The sequence below is a fragment of the Aristolochia californica genome, unplaced genomic scaffold (genome assembly GCF_029961685.1).
Source record: "Aristolochia californica isolate CCGP_79_NKW_82.1479 unplaced genomic scaffold, dmAriCali1.0.hap1 SCAF_10, whole genome shotgun sequence".
Lineage (NCBI taxonomy): Eukaryota > Viridiplantae > Streptophyta > Magnoliopsida > Piperales > Aristolochiaceae > Aristolochia > Aristolochia californica.
In genome coordinates, this window is record NW_027181771.1 from 7,591,053 (window position 1) to 7,599,691 (window position 8,639).

The 8,639-nt window shown below is 39.3% G+C and overlaps 1 non-coding gene across 1 annotated transcript; it reads right to left on the reverse strand.

Annotated features, from left to right (window-relative positions):
• Positions 1–8,154: 8,154 nt before the first annotated feature.
• On the reverse strand, positions 8,155–8,261 carry LOC137943292 (small nucleolar RNA R71). Its single transcript, XR_011110630.1, has one exon. It is a non-coding gene; the product is annotated as a small nucleolar RNA R71 (small nucleolar RNA).
• Between the last annotated feature and the right edge of the window lie 378 nt (positions 8,262–8,639).

Sequence of the window (8,639 nt, forward strand, 5' to 3'; positions counted from 1 at the left end):
GAGTATGAACTATTCCAGAGAAGGAAAATTCTGATAGTATCTCCTACTACATCTTCCACTACTGTTGCTACCACAACCACCACTTCAAGTATGCTTTCTGCCACTACCTCCTCTTTATCCTTAGGTAACAAGGTCTACTTATCTCCATGAATCTCAAATAAATTTGTTGCCACAACTAATAGATCCCAAACTAAAATTATCGGGAAATGACCCACCTCTATTACACCATCACTTCTGCTCAAAGATATCCTATTTGTTCCAACTTTTCCCTTGAACCTATAGTTTGTCAGTCAACTTACTAAAAACTTTAATTCTTCCATCACCTTTGTTAAGCACCTAGCCAATACTACCCAAAAGATCGGTTTGTCAAGAGCGGAAGACTTAGGTACTTAACCCAGGACCATAACATCACACCCACCATCGCGAGGCCGATGCCCACGACGGCCTACACTGGAGACGGCCTATTTCTGACGACGGCCCACTCTAGCCACAGCCCTAAGGTGCGGGAACACACTCAGGTCGCCCCTTCCGCTTATAGAGTTGGCCCATAGTGCTGGAACACACTCTGGTCGCCTTTTTCGCTAGGTCGTCCCCTCTGCCCAGGGCTACACACCTCCACACGCCGCTTGCAGCACATGGGAATCGAACCCGCGACGTAGTGCTAGTTCTGATACCAAATGTTAAGCACCTAGCCAATACTACCCAAAAGATCGACCTGTCAGGAGCAGAAGACATAGGTACTTAACCCAGGACCATAACAACCTTCTCCCCCTCTTCTTGTGTTCTTCAGGATCTAACAACAAAGCGGGTGATTGGTGGAGGTTGTGAACAATGGGGGACTTTATTACTTGGACTTGGCTTAAATAAATGTAGTCTCAACCAAGCAAACCGAGGCAAGATTATGGCATAATTGGTTGGGACGCCCCTCTGCACCATCTCTTCAACATCTCTTTACAACTTTTAAACATTTGTCAGTTTTAAACTGTGAAGCGTGTCAACTAAGCAAGCACCAGAGGACCACATACTCTCTTCGGACTAAACATAAAGGTGTTGCTCCTTTTTCCTTGATCCACACTGATGTATGGGGACCTTTGAGTGTCTCAAATATTTCCATATTTAAGTACTTTATCACTTTTATTGATGATGTTACTCGAGTCACATGGATATTCCTCTTTAAAGAGAGATTTGAAAATTTATCTATATATAAGTCCTTTCTTGCTATAGTGGCCACTCAATTTGACAAGAAAATAAAAGTACTTTGCTCTGATAATGCCAAAGAGTATCTCTCTAGTGACTTTGACTCTTTTTTGTCAAGAAAATGACATTATCCATCATACATCTTGTGTTTACACTCTTCAACAGAATGATGTAGCATAATAGTGTTAAGTTGTGGAGCCTAATCAACTCTCTATAATAACTCGGAACACGGATCGACCTTCGAGGTAAGGTCACCGTGGGGGTTGGAAGGGGCCAGGGAGCCCCTGCCAGATTCACAATATATTAACTATTGTTTCATTATGGGCACTTTGGGAATTTTACTTTTGTAACACGGTTGCCGTAGTTTTCTCTTTATATTTGGGGCACCGCTATTAGGGTTTCACAATTCAAGGAGCATTTTGAGTTTTAGCCCAAGAGAGGTTAGAGAAAATACTTGTAAGTGTGTGTGATTTCTCTTCTAAACTATTTCATCTTTATAGTGGATTACTGCAGTGACAAAAGATAAGGCATAATTTCACCTTGAGGCGAACCTGTATAAATCTTGTGTGTGTTCTTCGTGCTTGATTTTTTTTCTTCTACGATTATTATTATTGCTCTCGTTAGTTTGGAATTAGGGCATCTAATTCCTAAAAAACAAAAGAATCGACATCTCCTAGAGATTGCCCATGGCTTACTATACTACATGAAAGTACCATACTTCTATTGGACACATACCATACCTACTGCTTGTTTTTTTATTAATAGGCTACCCTCATCTGTACTCGATCATAAATCCCCATACTCTTTATTATTTCAAAATGATGAACCATTTTCACTTCCTTTAAGAGTCTTCAGTTGCACATATTTTGTTTATGTTACATCACCTCAGAGAAATAAACTTAACCCAAAATCTATCAAGTGTATCTTCTTGGGATACTCTCGCACACAAAATGGTTATGTTTGTTATAATCCTATTATCCGAAGATTACTAGTGTCTAGGGATGTGAACTTCTTTGAAGACACTTCATACTACTCCACCGAAAATGCTCCTCTAGGTCTCTCATTTGTACAAGCCTCTCCTCGACCGGTTGTGCCTGTTGATGCATATATTCTTCAACCCCCTGAAGCATTGGTCGATACCATACCTACGGAGTTTATGAATCCCACCGAAGTAAGTCTATCTCCACCTACTCCTATTCCATTTGGACCACAATATGATACTCAACCATTAGCCTTAAGGAAAAAACCCAAGACCTGTACTAGACCCTCTACTTCTCACCCAATATCTAACTTTGTGTCTCACCATCGTTTGTCTTCTTCATGTTGTCAATTTCTTGTATTTATTTCTTCCATCTTTGTACCACAATCCTATCAAGAGGCTTTGAGTCATCCATGATGGATGGCGGCAACGGAAGAAAGAAATGCATGCACTATATAAGACTCAAACATGGACTCTAGTTCTTCTTCTTTCAGGCAGGAAACCCAAGGGTTGTAAGTGGGTTTATGCCAGTAAACATAATCTGGATGGATCAGTTGCTCGCCTTAAGGTACGTCTTGTTGCCAAAGACTATACTCAGTGCTATGGAATCAATTATGAAGAAATATTCTCTTCGATGACCAAAAGGAACTTTGTACGTATATTGTTATCCTTTGTTGCTAATTCCTCATGGCTAGTATATCAGCTTGATGTAGAAAATGATTTCTTGAATGTAGATATTAAAGAAGAAAGATATATACAACAACCACATGGACTTGTGGTTGAGGGGGAGTTTGTATGCAAATTGAGGAAATCTGTATATGGTCTGAAACAGTCTTCTCGTGCGTGGTTTGATAAATTTAGTCAAACAATGATATGGGTTGGTTTTCATCGATGCTCAGTTGATCACTCCTTATGTATTCAAGACAACCCCAAAGGGAAAGTACTTCTAGCAGTCTATGTAAATGATATTGTCTTAACCAACAATAATTCAAATGACATTCAAGAGGCCGAAAAGAAGATATGTGAAGAGTTTAAAACAAAAGCCCTAAGGGCATTATGGACATTGTAAAATCCTCTCAAAAACTATAAATAGAAGCCCTTAGCTTGGGGTAGAGCATTCAAGCTCTCTTCCCTTCTCTTAATTCGTCCAAGCTCTCTCTTAGCCTCTCTGTCTCTCTCTCTCTCTCTCTCTCTCTCTCTCTCTCTCTCTCTCTCTCTCTCTCTCTCTCTCTCTCTCTCTCTCTCTATCTATCTATCTATCTATTTATCTATCTCTCAGTTTCTCTCTTCTCTTCTCTTTTTCTTTTCCTCTCCTTTCCCTCTTACTTTGCTAGGGGTTCTAATCATGGGATCCTAAATTTAAAATGGTATCAGAGCCAGGAAAGATCTGAGATGGAAAAGGAGAAGAAGATAGAGAAGAAGAGGAGGAAGAAGAATAAAAAGAAAAAGAAAAATAAACAAGAGGAGTTTCTCGTTTTCCCTTTAGTCTTCTTTCTCATTTCATGTTTTTCATTGGATTTTTAATGTCATGCAAAAGAAAAGTTTTGTGCAACAGTAGAAAACTTAACTTTTGAGTCGTTTTATGCCATCAAGAATGAGACTTTAAATGGAGAATTATATATCAAAAGAAAGATCTATTATCTTATGTGTCCTTATTGCTCTTAAAAACTTTTACTACCTATTGGTTATTCGCTGCCATATAATTGCCTATTTGGTATGTGTTATTTGGGCATTGCCTCATTACCACTGCTGCTATTATGTTTCTTTGATTGAGACAATATTATTGAAGAAGGACTCCTCGGTTGTTGACTATTGTCAACATTGGTTATTCTAATGAAGAAAATAAAGCACATGATGGCCCTAGAATATTATCTTCCGCTGATTACCTTCAACCCCCCTTATTTGGCAATTTTCTCCTATCATTTCTACCCTTTGAGAGTCAGTGCCCAATGTTGGGATAACGTGATAGAGGAGTTTATTACTACCCTCTTATTATTTGTTAAAATCACTTCTAAGCAATACCTAAAGACCCACTACCTACAGAGTATAAGAGTGTGCCCAACATCCAGCGTGAGTCAAATCTATTATTCACCCAAGAAGTGTTTTTTTAGCTACTTTGAGAAAGTGACTTTGCGCCTCACAGTTGGGATACTTTTTCGCCTTTGAAATTGAGTGGAAAGTATTTTTTTACTATGACTATTTGTCTAGAGTATGGAGCTTTGTCATACGACTAGGAGTATTTTTTCTTTCACCATTATTTTGTGCCAGCTATGTCTCTTGAAAAGAACAAAGAGATCACCAGCTTGAGGGGGAGTGTTGGAAGATATGATTGAGGTGGATTGCCATATTATACGAGAAGATCTTATTCACCATTTGCAAAAAGTTGGGTGTATATGATGTTCTCACACCTCCAACTTGAGGGGGAGTGTTGGAAGATGGGCTCAAGTCCGCAAATCCAAGGAGAGGGCCCACACGTCCAAGAGAGGTGGCATCATGGTAAATAAGAAGATTTCTCATAAAGATGACACAAGGATGTAATTAGTCAAGGAGGAACATGTCTACATATGTCTTTTCTTATGTAAAGTTTGTAGCCTTAAGGGCATTATGGACATTGTAACATCTTCTAAAAAACTATAAATAGAGGCCTTTGGCTTGGGGTAGAGCATTCAAGCTCTCTCCGCTTCTCTTAATTTGTCCAAGACCTCTCTTAACCTAAAAATTCTCTCTCCCTTTCTCTCTTCTCTTCTCTTCTCTTCTTCTTTTCATCTCCTCTCCCTCTCTTACTTTGCTTGAGGTTCTAATTATGGGATCCTAAATTTAACAAATGACAAAGTGGATTAAGTCTTTGTTTGAAGTGGATTAAAGCCGATATGTGTCACTCTAGTATATGATACTATACTCCATCATTGTTTGAAGTGGTCTAAAGGGTTCTTTGTCATTGTTTCAAGTCGATGAAAGTCACATAGAAGTGGTGTTAGTATTTTTATTTTGTTGTAATGTAAAATATTTGTAATTTTAACTTAGAGATGATTATATGTAAAAAAAATACTCTTGGTTTTTGTTTTTACAGTTACATGATCATATGGGGTTTTCAATAGTATCAATAAATTAACATTTCTCTTTTTATACATTACAAATTTTTATATTTTCTCTCCATGTATCGCACGGGTCTTCTGCTAGTAAGTATCTATAAAAATTATGAAACACCACTTACAAGTATTATAAACAACCATCTCAATGATATGCTGAAATTTTCTCATTGTTGTATCATTCTACTATGGAGTCTTGATGTAGAATTTTAGTTACATCGACTTTTATACCTCGCAAGCGTACGAATCGTTCATGTAATCTAGCAGTAAGCGAGGGTCATATCCACAGGGAGGATTGAATTTCGTGTATTCTTCAGTCAACTAGCCTAACCAAATATGATGAATTAATATGAACTAAATACTAATTATATCCTAAATTATCAAGCAATAATTTAATTAACTACTTGCACAACAGGAAACGTCAACTCTGGATTTTACCGTGATTCATGCCTCTCTCGAGCGCCACGTAACTACGAATCCAGATTTCTCAATCCTTGCGTCTAGCCCCTCTCAGGCGCCTAGAGTTAAAGACAGAAATCGGATTAAAATACCAAAATCTAACCTCAATTATAATCTTACCCTAATTAACTAATTTAATCAAATATCAAGAAAAAAAATCTCAAATAAACCTTAATTATCAAATCAGATTCAATTAACATTCAAAACCTAAGTTCAAACCATATAAAAAATCAAATTCAATAATGACAAATTACTCCCCTTCTTCCTCCTCTCGCTCGGGCAGCAACTCGTTCTCACGGGTGCTGCGATTTCCGGAAATTGGTGGCGTCGGGTAGCAATAGTGAGTGGCCGGAGGTAGAGACGACGCCGGCGACGACGGTTAGAAGCCGACGGCCGGAGGTAATGTCCGGCGAAGAGCGAAACAGAGCTGACGTTCTCTAACCGGCTCTCTCGAGTCTCGGTTAGAGTCGGAATGGCTCCGGGACTGGTCGGAATATGTAAACGACGCCGGAGGATGGTCTGAAAACGGAAGTGGCGCCGGAGAAGCCCTCTCGGATCCCCTCCCGGCCTGGCGAGCAAAGAATGGCAGCGTCGAACTCGCTGCGACGGAGACTCTCTCGAGCTCTCCTCGGGTCTGTTCTCGGTTGCCTGATGGTGGTGGACGACGGTGGACGACGGTGGCGAAAGGTCTTGGCCGGCGAACAGCGGTGGGGGAACTCCTCTCGGGTCCTCCTCTCGGGTCCTCCCCTGTTTCCGGTCAAAGTCCTCCCTTTTGGTCTCTACTCCTCTTCTCTTTACGCTCTCTCGTCTTCACGCCCTTCTCTTTCTTTAAATATGATTTTCTTATTTTAAAACGATTTGCCCTAGAAATTACCTCCATTTCACTAAGGGCATTTTGGTAAATATCTTCTTCTCCACCCAAATTCTCCTGAAATTCCATAATTGAATCTATAAAAAGCATTTCAGGAAGAAATAAGACTAAAAAATAATGAAATATAATTCAGGAGAGAGAAATATGCAATATCGACAGTGATTAATGCCAAATTCAATAAATGCTCATTTCATTTGAAAACCGATAAGTAACTACCTATAATACAATTATAAAGGTTATTCTATTATAATTAACCTAGTTCTCATGTCAAAATATGGCATTTATCACACCCCCAAACCTAAATCTTTGCTAGTCCCTAGCAAAACAACAATCGAACCAAAATTAAGCCTAGGAAAACAAAATGCCACTTTCGTAGGGAGCACGATTGCATTTAGCGTATGCAACAAGCCGTTAAACCCCTACTCTGCAGTAGTGGACGAGTTATGTCTCGTGAGGGTTTGCATGGAATTTACCCACAAAATTCATCTAAATCAATAATATAAAAAGAAAAAAAACTGAAGAAAATTTACTCCTCATTAGCATATGACTAACACTTAGTATCGTAAAATATCTGAAATTCATATGAGATCTTGCAAAATATTAAAACCTGTGTAAAAGATAGCCTATTATCAATCCAAATACACTCATTGTTACTCCACCTGAACCAATGTGACCCATAAGCCGTTTTGACTGAAGAATACACGAAATTCAATCCTCCCTGTGGATATGACCCTCGCTTACTGCTAGATTACATGAACGATTCGTACGCTTGCGAGGTATAAAAGTCGATATAACTAAAATTCTACATCAAGTTTTTGGCGCCGTTGCCGGGGAGGCACGTATTAAGCGTATATCTTTGTTCTCCATAGTCTTAGGTTAGATTTTATTTTATTTTATTTTTGTTTTTATTTTTATTTTTTTATTTTTTTTGCTTTCATAATTTTAGTTTGGTATTTTTTATGAAATTATTTTTATTTCTTCTAGTTAGTTCATATTTTTAGTAGCGAGTTTGTTAGCTTAATTTGATAGTTCATTTTGTTTCTTTTTGTGTTTTTATGCACGGGCGCCGCTCCCTAGGTGGACCATTAGCTCCCTTTGTTGAAGAGGTAGAACATATTTGTAGGAAAACACCCGAAGTCAAGTTAGGAGCTACCATGGCCAATCAGGGTGAACCATTACAGTTACCTGCAGCAGGTGACCGTAGAGCCCTGAGGGATTATTCTATCCCATCCCACTTCACATCACCTTCTTGCATTATATTGCCACCCACTACTGCCGCCAGTTATGAGTTGAAACCGGGTGTGATCCAACTCCTCCCTACATTCTATGGGTTGGATAAGGAGGACCCATATTACCACATCAAGGAATTCTTAGATATTTGTGCAACTTTTAAATTCCAGAATTTCTCAGATAACTCTATCCGGTTAAGACTTTTTCCATTTTCACTTAAGGATAAGGCCAAGTCTTGGCTTAATTCCTTGGAGGTGGGCAGCATTACTTCATGGGACACGTTAGTCACAAAATTTTTGTCCAAGTACTTTCCCATTCAGAGAACTACAGCCCTCAGGAGAGAAATCTCCAACTTTATGCAGCAGGAGGGTGAACACTTTTATGAGGCTTGGGAGAAATGGAAGGATTTGATTCGTAGGTGTCCGCATCATGGGTTTAAGAAATGGCATTTAGTGCAATACTTTTATCAAGGTCTTACACCCCAGGTTAGATCCATGGTAGACGCAACGAGTGGTGGGAGCTTGATGGGTAAGAGTGCTAGTGAGGCGTGGGACTTCTTTGAAACGTTGAGTGATCAATCTCAGCAATGGGGTTCGTCATTTAATGTTGATAGGAGATCCCACGAAACCAAAAGAGGGGGTCTCTACGAGGTTAGTGAAACACCTATGCTCATGGCCAAGATTGAGGGGTTGACTAGAAAAATTGATGCCCTTATGGTGTCCAAGAGTTCACCTGCTCCTAACCCATCTACTGTCTGTGCCATATGCTCTGGTTCATCTCATCCCACACAAATGTGTCCATCTAGTTCATCCTA